A 13,325-nucleotide genomic window follows, 5' to 3' on the forward strand; every position below is an offset into this window, starting at 1 on the left:
GCAGATAAGGTAGATGCGATAGGGGCGCCATCTGCCCGCCATCCGCAAATAAAAAATCTCTGAGATGTGTGAAATTAATAAGAAAGAAGATTACAATGGCTAAAATTCTAGAGCCCCGGTGGCCATAATCCCCAGTGCCCACATTACTGTAGGTAAGGGAACATCACTAACCAACCGCCTCGGCTAACCATATGTCAGTCATCTTCTCGGACTATCCTCGATTTCCACTCACCCACACTCCCCCGGATAAAATAATCCAAGACCCGTCACTGTTGAACGAAGACTTTTGTTAAAGGTGGACAAGCACATATGGATACGTATAGAGTAGTCCTAATGCAATTCAAGAATATGGGTGTTCACGAAGCTATTGATACCACTGTTATTCCGATAGCTTGCGGTAGAATTGCTATGCCTATCCACTAGGCCCGTAAACATGGGTTTCTATGGTTTGACTGAACCCCATTTTCGAGCAAACTCCGATCTCATAAACCAAACCACCCCGTCCTTTGCATTAAAAACCTTAAAAACCATCAAAATAACGATAAAATTCACCACCCATCATTTGTCTGCTTCAGGGGAATTTTGCCCTAACCCAGGGGGTCTTCTGTACCCCCCAAGGGCATTTCCCCTATATCATTCGGCTCTGATAATGTGGGAAACCCCTTTTAAGAATCCAGGGTATACGGGTCTGTCTACTAATTCTTCGAATTCAAAGTGCTGTAAAAAATGAAATATGACCTTGAAGGTTTTTACTGAACTTTTTTTTTTATTGAACTTGATTTTTTTCCACAAAGCAAAGCAAGGTCATGCTCCACACGCTATCATAATTTGAATTCCAATGGCTAAACCGCAACAGGTATTGAATAGGCCTATAGTGTTAAGTTGAACACTGGTTTCTAGGCTTAGACACAATTACGAAGCCTTAGGTTAAAAATCAGTTATTGTTCAACTACTTAAGCACTTCGACTATTGACGTCAAACTTGTTCCTCCATTTACTGAACTATATCGGCCGTAGCAATATAATAATATGTCACGGCTGATTTGATTTGTCAATATTGACACCGACAGAAAAATTACAAATATACAAAGCAACACAAAACAGAATATGCACATAACTCACACTCAAAATAGGCCTGCTATGTAGACAACAACATTTTGCCTAATCATGGCCAAATCATTCTTTGCTAGACACATAAAGTGACTGAAATATCATATAGGCCAACCTATCCATACAACACATTTTCACAAAATATTTATAGGCACACAAACGCTCTGTGTTCTGTCGTGTTTCGTCTATTCGCTCCAGGAACGATTCGTCCCACAAGATTCACCCTACGAACGATTTCTCCGTCGAACATACGATTCGATTGTCTCCATAGCTATAGGACAAAACGTACTGACAGAGGATTCTTATGAAATCAGATGGTAGGTCTTTAGATGGTGGAGATTTGATCATGTTGACTGAATTATTTACGGATTCTACTGCGGTGATTCGAGACCCTCCTCGTCCAGGTTTCGGTAGACCAAAATCTTTACGGTTAAATACTTCAAAAAAACCGGTAGAGTGGGGTTTACCTTGATCCTCTGGTTCATTTCAGTCCGTCATTGTGGATAATGAAATGAACTTAAGTTATAATTACTAAGTGTCTCTCTACGACTGCTAGAATCACAGGTGGATCCCAGGATATCAACATTTTCTTTGCCAAGACCATGGACTTCAACTCGGCCGAACGGAGCCCCTTAGGAGTAGAACGTGTAAAGGAACATCAAAATACGCCATTAAAGCATAAAATCGCCGACGCAGATGGGTGTTTCATGCGGTACCACTGGGGCTCCCGTGACCTTCTAACCCCAAGGTAGTAGAGCCCAAAAAGCCTTAGCCAGGAGCATTAAGCCTCTCCGTACAACACTGGTATGCGCTATTCTTAATCTTTACCTATTATCAGTGAATAAATTCATTGGATCCAAACGATAAGTATGTTCTAAAGGTTCTTTTTGGTGATCCAAAGTTAAGTTGGATTACCAAAAACAACCGTTAGAACATATATACCTTTACCTGTGTTTACTAATGTAAAGTGGAAAAGTGCAACTACCAAGGACTCATATTCGTATAGCATTGTCGGGAGAGGGAGATAGCAAGTTCAAAGGGAAGAGTAAAGTGTGCCCTTTGGGATGGTACAAATGAGAAACAACCAGGCAACATTGGCCTCCAGTATGTTTATGCTTTACGAATAAGTTACGATGTCCTAAACGTGAATAGGCCTACCAGTCATTCTAAATACTGTATTAGGCCAATATTATTTGTAAAAAATATTGTATTTAGGCTTACATGAACATATTATTTACAGTTGTCTACTGACTCCATGAGTCGAATCCACGGGGCCCCTAATTGGACTAGACTGAATACGTCGGTTTAGTAATGACACCAAATTTTATAACATGCAATATAGGCCAAATTTCTGGCTTTTATCTAACGAATGTATTAATCGATAACTTTACTGAAATACATGGGCTGGGGGCCCAACTTTCTCTCCCCCAGACCCTAAAGTTTACGTAAGCCCCTATTTCAATGTAACGTATGCGCACTGTGTACGTCATAACAATTTAATACTAGTCACATCCCCACATACACACAGTTGAATAGGTATGTTCTTGTCAAAAAAATATAAAAATCAGCACGAGTCATTAGGTTTTCAATATTATTATTAAGTTTGTAGGCCTACCGGTATGTGTAAGCACAATTGCCTTTAATGGCTGAAGCCAAGGGGACCCGGACCAGGGCCTAGAGGCATTCAGTTTTTGGGGGTTTTTTTTGCCTCAAATTGGCCTTTGTAAGTAGCGAACGTGTAAAAAACATCAAAATACGCCCCCCTAAAAACGTCGAAGCCAGCGGGGCCCTTTACCCGGAACTAGCCCCCAGGTTGGTAGGGCCGAAAAGTTCTTAGCCAGGGGTGCCTCTTTATTACACCACTTTCTTTAAACACAGATACACTAAGGCATGGCATTTGCAGTATAGTTGGAATCTAAAATCTGATGTATCTGATCATGCCTCCATGGTCTAAATAAACTATCAAGTATTGAGCACAGTCTAGGTTCTGCAATATAGATGGGAACAAATTGACCTACTGTTGAGGACAAGAACGTAGCTTTATGGATTTAACAGACTGGGCGTGACGTACTTGTGTCTCTAGGTAGCTATGACGTGACGAGGTGATTGTAATCGCAATGGAAACAACACATTGTCTTTGAGCGGTACCTGGAGTCAAGGACGTAGTGACAGATTTATAGTCTCGTCAACTTGTGGAAGATGCCAAAACATTGTGTAAAAAGGTCAATGATAACTAGGTAGATAGGCCAATACAGTATACAAACAGTGATGGCGCAAGAGATTAGGGGACCTGGCCCGGGATTTATCAATCTCAGCTTAGCAAATGTCTTAAGTCAAAAAAATTAAGATGTCCCTAATAAATATCTTAAGCTGATTTATTACCCAACCTTAGCAAAATCTTGGCTTTCTTGGCAATGGACTTTCTAATTTTAAGCAATTTTTAAGCTAAGCAATATGGATGAATTTTATTTAAGCAAAAAATGGACTTAAGACAAATTTAAGCTGATTTCTAGTTTGATAAATGTGGCCCCAGGTCCCCGACAGGGGTTCACACCCGCCTCAGCCGAATGATTGGAGCACGGGGTAAAGAAAGCAGCTTTCTCTGTCTCCGTAGTTGGAGAATATCTTTAACAGGCACCTCTAAATGCCAGAATATGAAAAATAAAATATTTTTTATAACCACTGTTCCCCGACTAAATTGGGATGTTCCCCGACTAAATTGGGATCTTCCCCGACGGGAAGACCTGTTTAATAAATAACTTGAATATTGGCGTCAATCTGTGAAGCAACTCTATCTGAGCAAACGATAGCTTGACGAGGGTCAAGTGTAGGATATTTTGTTCCAAATACCATTGCGAAAAGTTATTTGAGCACAAGAGCAAACATTTATAATCATTGGATCTATGTCCCCCTCCCCTCCCTCTATCTGTAAATTCGGCTTCCACTCTATACCTAACATTAGGAAATTCGGGAATTATATAAATGAACAAGGGGCCGTCGAAATTTCTTCCCTAAGTGGCCGAATTCTATTTTTTTTTTTTTTTTTTTTTGCTATGGGGGTGCTGAATTCATGGGCACCGAATATGTGGCCGGCACAAAAATGCCACCCCCTCCCTTTCCTTTTTTGGAAAGTCAAAAAAAAAAAAAAAAAAAAATTGATCGCCCTAAACGCCTCAGAGGTTATTTTCGGGCGTCTAGAAAACAAAAATTTCGCGAGCCATGTCCCCGAATCCCCCTGGGATGGTGTTATCTCGATTGACCCCACTTTCGCCCCCACCCCTTTTGCCTACCCCTTTCGGACAACTCTGGATCCGCCCCTGATACCCAGTCAAGTTAGAATACTGTACTAGACTGCGAAACAAATACATTCAATGCCACAGCATACTGACACTGAACTTTGAATTAAAGTATAGTTTCCATAAAATTGCTGAAAGCTTGTCAGTGTAACGACTGCAGAGAAAAACTGTAGCGACAGTGAACTGTAGCGACAAGGAAGCGATTGTATGGAGACAAGGCGACAGAAATTCCCCGTCACCTCATCCCCATTTGTTAAGGCTGAGGAGAGCACAGGCACCCATGGATATTCAGAAAGGAGAAAAACTTTTTCCTCGATTAGGTCTATTTATCCTACTGGGCGTTCACCGATGGCTGGGCATTGACCAGCTGGAGGCTGGACCCCTGCATGTGATGGGACCACAATCTCTCATTTAAGGGGAAATACATTAAAAATTGTCAGGAAATGTTTAACATTGTCATCGGGAAAATATATGTGTACACAGGTTGTGTACGGCGGTGTACGGTACCGTAGCCCTCATTCAACCCAAACATAATAATTCATCCGCAATTGCCATTGCCAGAGATGACTAAATATTATGAACTAACGGTTATTGGCGTTATTACATCTATGAACACAAATGTTGACACCCACATGGTAATTTTTTAGCAACCCTAATGTGTGTCAACACCTAACTGATATTATCCCCTTTGCCTAATCTATTAATGATCAATTACGATATATTTTATATGAGAAAAACATTGTAAGTCGTAGGTGTTTGGCAATATCATTATAACGTACGGTACCGCGTACCATCTACACAGCTTTCGAATCTAAAAAGAAATTGAACGTTGTTTTGTTTGGCGTAGGCTAGTACCTATAGGCCTATATTTATGTTGTTCGTGAGTTATACTGTGTGGTGCCAACGAAAAAACGTTAATGCCGATTAAATGTTTTAAATACTGTACCCTCCAAAAGTTCAATGTACGAGAGGCAACATTTTTTTTTATTTTCAGAGTATGTGTCAATTGATGTATTGCATGGTAAAAGTTTAATAAAAAGAACACAGTATGACTGTATCAGAAAACACAAAAATGACAGGCATGCATTCAGGACAGTGGCAGATTCAAGTGGGCAGCCGGCAACGGGCCACCTTCCCCTAATTTTTGAATATAAATCAAGAGGTACAATAAACATCAATTTTCTTACCTCAGCCCAAGCCATGGTGGGGCCGAGTTGACCAGACTCTCCATCTGTAGATGTCCTTCCCTACCCTAAAAGTTTAATAGGAACACAGTATGACTGTTCAATATAGGTGCCATAAACATCAATTTTCTTACCTCAGCCCAAGTTGACTAGACTCTCCATAGAATTCCTTCCCTACCACTTCCCCTCTATTTCGAATTTGGATCTGCTGCTGCGTAATAACTCAATGCAGTTTGACTATTTAACGTCAAACAATTTGATTCTTAATTAACCTAGAGTGGAACAGAATTGCATTTTCTTCTTTTACTTTCCTAGTTATATGTATATAGAATATAGAACAAGTGTTATTACTTATGACTGTGTTTGGCAATATCATTATAACGTACCGTACCTACCACTCCCCCTCTATTTCGAATTTTGGATCTGCTGCTGCGTAATAACTCAATGCAGGTTGACTATTTAACGTCAACCAATTCGATTCTTAATTAACCTAGAGTGGAACACAATTGCATTTTCTTCTTTTACTATGTCCTAGTTATATATAGGCCTATAGAATATAGAACAAGTGTTATTACTTATGAGATTTTTTATTGTCTTTTGTGCAATGTTTTGTGTAATTTCTATCTTGTAAAAGTAAAGATGGTTTGCGTTATGATCAGAATTCCTTGATTTAATACGAAGAGATGAGCAAAACGACTTTTCTAAGGTAATCAATGCCAGTCATGCCGTCAGTAAAATTGTTGTCATAATGAAACGGGGGAAAAAACGACACACCGATTTTGCACATGAAGGGCGTGCTCGAAACATCACCCTTGCAGGTGGACGAATAAGTCCGGTGCCTTTACTGCGTCTTGGCCATAGGTTCATGTGTGTCGTTATAGCGCCCTCAACTTATTATTGACCATGAATGGAAGTAACACCCTGTTATCAAGGACTTGGACTTCAACCACCTCTCAAGCATGAGAGTACAACTATTCGAGATTACGGAAAGTTATTACAGATAAAATAATTGATAGCATCACTCTGATTGAAATTAAAATCAGTATTGACGTCATCAATGAACGTCATTCTTTTATCTTACATATTTTCTGATACTAATTTTATCATTCTATTTTATGAAGTGATGTTTGCATTGTTACATTGCTATTTTAGGATGATAAGTCAAAGAACAATGCAAACGTGGATTGATCAGCCGATGTCTTGAACTCTGGGTTAATGTTACATTGCAGTCACACATCAAACCAATGCCAGCTAAGGGACACGGTTTAACGTGTGACTGAAACGTTAAACCATGCAGCTAATTTTATAGCTCCATGGTTAAACCATGTCAGTCAGGGGACAAAATTACGGCTCTACTGAAATATCGTATTAATTTAACATATCGTATTAACTTAACATATTGCTATTTCACATTACAGTAGGTGGTTTGATATCAGGGCCCACTTAAGCTGGCCCTATCATTTTATTTTTTTTCTTCTTTATACTGGGTACAATATTCTGTTCAATAAATATCTGCTGTTCTCTCACAGGGCCCATTTATGCTTTAATAGTTTCATAATGCGACTTAGGGAGTGGAGTTGTTTTATCGTGAGAAACAGGGACGGATCGAGAATTTTTTTGACGGGAGGCACAATAGGGAGTTGACACCCACCTCAGCCCCACCATGGTTGGGGCTGAGGTGAGCAAATTTAATAGGCACCTCTAGACGCTCGGAAATGGCACTCTCATATGGTAAAAAATGTTTTTAAAGCAGTGTTCCTCACAAATTTATTGACTTCTCCATGACAAGAGCTATGCCCTAACCATCCCCTCCCCTACAGGCATATCCCCTCACGGACGTCATGAAGGTCTAATCAAGAGCCTATCTATTCTATACTGGGAGGCGCAAAGCTCTAAACTTGGAACCCACAGTCCAAGAGGGGTTCCCTAAAGCCCGGATCGACACTTGGTTCACATGCATTATATTATTAAAGATTTGGGCCAAATATTTAAGCACCATTTTCACGCATGGACAGTGGCGTAATGCTGGGAACAGCGCCAATTCCATTGTGTAATGTTGGATGTGCTCGATTTAAATCATGTCTTTAACGACGATATAAATCATATCTTTGGCGGATCCGGGAATTTGAAATAGATGGGGAACAGGGAGGGACTTTCACAGATGGAAGTCCATACCTTACTACCTCAGGCTGAAATGGTTGTGGCTGAGGTAAGAAAATTATGATTATGGGACCTAGATGGCCGGAATGGCAATCATTCACAGTTGTAGTACGGTACTAAATTCCTTAATAATGACTAAAAAACCCCGTCCTAGGTCTCCGTCTTTCGGCCTTTTTATGATCCTGATTTATGAAATTGATGGAAAAAATCGGCGTCGGAAATATAGCGTTGTGGGTAGTGGTAAAATGATCGAGCTCCTTTCGCCACTTCCTTTATTCCCCACTTTCATTCCTTTTACTCTTCTCAATTTTTTCTCCTTTTTCATTTTTCGGATTGACCGACGGGGGTCACAGGCCCCCGTGGCTCCCCGCTGGACCCGCCACTGAGAAAAAAATCTGGCTGTCACAGGAATTGAACCCAGGATCCTGGGATTGGAATGCAAGCTTTTCAATCGTTAAACTATTCAATTTTGCTCATAATTACCAATCAATGGCAAGAAGCTACAGCCTATCATGATGAAAGCCTGTTCACACTAGAACGTTACAGTGTAGCGGTATAGCAACAGTGAAGCGATTGTATGGAACACTGCGCCATAGATTCTTCGAGCGGTCCAATGGCCCCGACAGGGCACTACACCCACCGCCTCCCCACCTGTTATGGCCGAGAGGAGCTGGGCCATATTAACATAGGGACTTTTGGGACTCCAGCCAAAGGCCCACAGGCAGGGGCGCCGCCAGGAATTCCCCGACGATGAGTCCAAGCTTCCGACAAGGGGATACACCCCCCACCCCGGTCGCGGAAAAATTAAATTTGTCTTGGAAAAATTAAATTTGTCGGGAAAGTTTTGGGGTGTGTTCTGTCAGAGGTACCAACCCCCTGTCGGGTAAAGAGTTGGCGCACCACTGCAACCCATACGATCGCAATAGTATAAGACACTTTGCACATACGGTAGCACTGCTCGGACTAAAACAGTTTTTAATCCCTAAAATTTTGACAGGTTAGTACCGTAAGACATGCTTGAATTGTACTTCTGGCAATCGAGATTTGATTTTTCCCCGACGACCTTGCCTTAAATTCCCCGACAGGGGGTTCAAGTGGGGGTCAAGAGGTCCCCGACGGGGGTCGTTTTCCCCCGGACCCCCTGCTAGCGCCACCCCTGCTCACAGGCCCCAATAAGGAAAATAGCCCTCCCCCAACCCCAGGAATATTTAGGCCCACTTGCAATTACAGCCCAAGGCCCCCACAACCCTTTAATCCGGCCCTGCTGAGGAGAGCAATTTTTTTCGTTTAGGCACACATGTATATTCAGAAATGACACCGGTAATCCCTACTGTCAAATTTGTCGGAGAAAAACTATTTCCCCGATTATTTATCCTACGGAACGGCTGAGCATTGACCAGCTGGTGGCTGAACCCCTGATAGTAGTACCAATCTCTCATTTAAGGGGAAATACATTAATAATTCTCAGGAAATGTTTAACATTGTTATCTGGAAAATCAACTGCCAGAGACGACTAAATAATATTATGAATTAGCGGTTATTGGCGTGATTACATCTATGGACACAACTGTTGACACCCACATGGTAATTTTTTTAGCCACCTTAATGTGTGTCAACACCCAACAGATATTATTCCCGTTGCCTAATCTAATAATGATCAATTACGATATATTTTATGAATGAGGAAAACATTTTGTAAGTCGTAGGTGTTTGGCAGTAATTTATAAAGTACCGACCATCTACACAGCTTTCGAATCCAATAACAAATTGAACGTTGTTTTGTTTGGCGTAGTAAAATAATAGTAGTACTGCGGTATATTCATGTTGTTCGTGGGTTAGACTGTATGGTGCCCACAAAAATAAACGTTAATGCCGACTCGTAAATATTTAAAAATGCTAAAAAAAAAAAACCCAAAAAACCCAAGTTCAATGTTCGAGAGGTAACATCTGTTTCTTTTCAGAGGATTATGCAATTGTTGCATGATAAAATTTTACCTAAAAAGAATATCCTACAAAGTAGGCCAGTATCAAGAAAATGTAAAAATGATATTTGCATGTATTCATGACAATGGTGGATCAGGGGGGGGGGATGTCGGTTCGGTCCCCTCTCCCTAAATTTCTCAATATAAAAAAATGAAGAAAAATTAAAATTACACTCCATTTCCGACCATCTAGTTGGGCCTGGGTGACTAGGCTCTCCATCTTCCCCTCTATTTCGAATTCCGGATCCGCCACTGCATGATACCCATTCTTATTCGTGACAGACGAAAATAATTCAAGTTTCCCGGTCGATCAGACAGGGGCTGTGAATAACCGAATTATTTGCCCGTAAATGCGTTCGTGGACTCCGAGGGACCATGAGAAACGAGCCAAATGTTCCGGTCTCGTTCACAGCGGAAACCATGAAAACGGGAATACCGGGGTACCCATGTCGCTTCCCTCTTGGCAGGGACAATGAAGCAGGACAAGAAAAATTACCCGGTCGTGGGCTTTGCTTATGAGTAAGACCCGTACTGTTAAAACAAATCATATACTTGCAAAATCATTACTGTATAGGCCTAAATTAAGAATGATACGATACGATGTGGAAAGTATTTTCAGTGGTGTAAATGAAACCCTGGCTATATAAGGCCTCTTGGGCACTGGGCTGGGGACTGGGGCCACATAAAACAGTATTGGATCCAGGGCCTTCGCTCCGTAGTTGACCTGTTTTAAGAGCGTATTTGAATGAATTCACGTTCTACTTATTAGTGGGGTACGCCGCTCGGTCAATTTCTGTGGTCCATGGTAACAATATGCCCTGTCTCTTATACACATCTAGATGTGTATAAGAGACAGAAACCATGCAGCTAATTTTATAGCTCCATGGTTAAACCATGTCCTTTATGCTTTACCTCTATGCTTTAACGTTTGCCCTCTGACCAACATAACCTGTTAAAAGCGCACGAACACTGTATTTCGCTTAATACACTCACAAATCACACACCTCCACCGAAGCGGATCTTTTCGAAGAAATCAGAGGGTTATAAATTTACTCACCCTTAGTTCAGTTACAAACTGTCAAGCCAAACACGTAGGCTGTAGGAAAACCCGGAAATATGCGTAAAGGTGTCATAGTCTAGTGTTTTGTCACATGCCTCATGCCTTCGCAATGACATTTTAAACCCACCCGCTAGCGCTTCTTGGATTGTTGTCTTTTCCAGGAAGGTAGACATAACAAAGTTCAACACTGCAGGGTTAGTGGGGGATGGAATAAAAACAGTGACCTAGATTGATCAGATGCTTGTACTTTATATTTTTTTAAGGATCATTTGATGTGTCCAGTGGTGGCGTCGTAGTATTTCCCCCTGAAGAAGGTCCAACTTTTCACACCCATACAGTCACCTACCTCACAGTCACCCACCTCAATTTTATAACAGGGGCGGTGCTAGCGCGCGGGGGGGGGGGAGTTTCCAGGGGAAAAGACCCCCTGTCGTGGACCTCTGGACCCCCGCTTGGACCCCCAGGGAAAAATCTCGAGAGCCGAAAGTACAATTCAAGCGTGCCTTTACTAAGCTGTAAAAATTTAATATTAGGGTTAAAAACTGTTTGATGCGAGCAGTGCTCCGTATGTGCGAGGTGTTGTATGCTATTGCGATCGTATGGGTTGTAGTGGTGCGCCAGCTCTTCCCCGATAGGGGGATGGAACCTCCGGTAGTGGGTAGTACCTCCGACAGAGTGTAGAACCCCCAAAATCCTTTTTAGATAAAGAATCCCATAATTAACACAAAACATTATTATCCTTTAATTAAAAAAATCCCCGACAATTTTCTCCCACGGGGGTGCTAGGCTTCTACGACAAGGGGTCCACGAGGGTGGGGTGGACCCCTTGTAGGGGAGCTTGGACTTCTCGTCGGGGAATTCCTGGCGCCGCCCTGCTCTATACTTTTTAAAAATGTAAAGCCCTGGCAATTTTGGTTCATGGGCCTGGAAATGAGCTCGTTCTTTCGTCGCCGGCCGTTTCGTCGGCGAAGCTCGAAAATTCGACGGGGAATAATGTCTTATGCAGAGTTGTGACATAACAGTTTTCCTCTACGAAATCTTCATATTAGTACTTTAAATGTACTATGTAGGCCTACTATAAAATACTTGAAAATTTATAGATTGAGAACAAAAGTAAACACAAAAAAATGAATAGGCTGGGTTGTAGGTATGATACCGGTACTGCACAATGTATGTGGTTTTCCTTTTAACTCTACTATACCCGAAGGACAGTTGGCTTAGTTTTTCAATTGCAAAGTCACTGTACAGATCATCAATTGGGAGGCAAGAAATAGGAATATTTCTGTCTTCAGTCTAAGGATTGGATCATTGTATGCCACAGTTTTTGTTTTTTGTTTTTTGGTTTTTTTTTACTTACTAAAGGTTGTCAGGCCCGTAGCCAGGGGGGCTTTTTATGGTTCGGGCGAATCCCCCCTTTTCTAGCGAACTCCCCTGTTTTCTAGCGAACCCCCTCGAATTTTTGAATGAGTCCCACACGGAAAGAATATCTGTTTTTAACTTACCCAGCATTAAATCAACATTTAGCACCTAATTCATTATTTGGTCACCCGTTTTTAAATTGTAGCCTGCGATACAAGCCTACATTCATAGAATATCTCAGCTTCAGAAGTTCGGAGATTTAAATTGAACGCAACTCCGGCAAACCATGACTTTATAGCTCACATACGGATGGCAAACATCGATAAAAACTGGTCGGCTGAATGTTTGTAAGAAATGTACCAACCGTTAACGAAACCGGTCTCCGTCTACCTAGAGTAAATGGCGCCACCAAACGAACATAAAGTTTTGCGACTTAATCCACCAAATGCAACTAAAGTTTTGCGACTTAATGATTGTGGATTGTGTGGTTAGTAAATTCCATAGCCATACTGTCCATAGCGCACACTAAACTATTTGCTGATGGAGCATTTTTTGGGAAATTGACTCTACTTTTTTCCATCCCAAACAACATATTATTAATAAATCAACATGGTCCATCTCAGTCATCATAGCTAGTCACAAAATTAGGAAGTTGTTTTCAACAGCAGAACGGAGTGCGTCAAAATCTAAAAAATACGTACAGGCACTTTGTAATACACATTCCCTTGTTGTACAGTATGACATGTTTCATTAACATAACATACACTGAGGATCACCAACGAATTGGGTGGGTATTCAAACTTTTACGATATGGTGAACTATTTCGATTAAAATGTTAAAGTGATTAGATAAGAATAAGATGAGTCACTGTCAATAAAACAATTCGCGGAAGAGGAGAATTCAAAATATCGGTACTATTAATGTGGGACTAATCAGATGACTGACGCCGTTCTCCATCGACAATTGATTTTATGTGCATTACCGGTATTTATCTACAATTCCTATCTACAGTATATACACTAGAGAATATTTACACTCACAATTTAATAAAAAAAAAAAGGTTACCAACAACAACATCTAAATAGCTGTGGGCAAAAACAAATTATCAGCCTGCTCCTCTCTGCCTGAATAGTGATCGTAACTGAACAATAATGATGCAGCAACACGCTTGGTCA

Source organism: Anneissia japonica, unplaced genomic scaffold (genome assembly GCF_011630105.1).
Source record: "Anneissia japonica isolate Jap-2015-1 unplaced genomic scaffold, ASM1163010v1 scaffold573_len2283161_cov171, whole genome shotgun sequence".
Lineage (NCBI taxonomy): Eukaryota > Metazoa > Echinodermata > Crinoidea > Comatulida > Comatulidae > Anneissia > Anneissia japonica.